Raw genomic sequence first — 680 nt, forward strand, 5'->3', positions numbered from 1 at the left:
TGGTTTCGTCGGATGAAACAAGGACTGCAAAGACTTGTGATCCGTTACTAAGTAGAATTTTCTGCTATACAAATAGTGACGGAATTTGGTGACACCATACACAATAGCCAAAGCCTCTTTCTCAATTTGTGAATAGCTAGACTGAGCTGTGGACAACACTTCTGATTCGAAAGCGATAGGGCTGTCTTCATCGCCAATTCTGTGCGAATGCACTGCACCGATTCCGTAAGAGGAAGCGTCAACTTGCAATACAGCTGGTTTGACAGGATCAAAGTGAACTAAGCATCGGTCACTGAGCAATGTATCTTTAAGTTTTTGAAAAGCTACTTGGCAGTCATCCGTCCAAACAAAGGGGACATTCTTGCGACGCAAGCAATGCAGTGGAGATATGATTTGTGCAGCATTTTGTACGAACCGAGTGTAATAGTTTATTTTCCCTAAGACTGACTGCAATTCTGGGACATTGCGAGAACTGGCAAATCTCGCACGGCTAACAAACGCGACTGAAGAGGATGTACACATTGACTGTTTATGACATGACCAAGATACTGCAACTCAGGTTTTAAGAAAATCACACTTGTCCAGTCTCCACTTTAATCCTGTTTCACATTAACACACGTCCGCAGCTCGTTGTCCTCTGGTAGCGTTCTCGCTTCCCGCGCACAGGGTCCCGGGTTTGA

The sequence above is a fragment of the Schistocerca serialis genome, chromosome 1 (assembly GCF_023864345.2).
Source record: "Schistocerca serialis cubense isolate TAMUIC-IGC-003099 chromosome 1, iqSchSeri2.2, whole genome shotgun sequence".
Lineage (NCBI taxonomy): Eukaryota > Metazoa > Arthropoda > Insecta > Orthoptera > Acrididae > Schistocerca > Schistocerca serialis.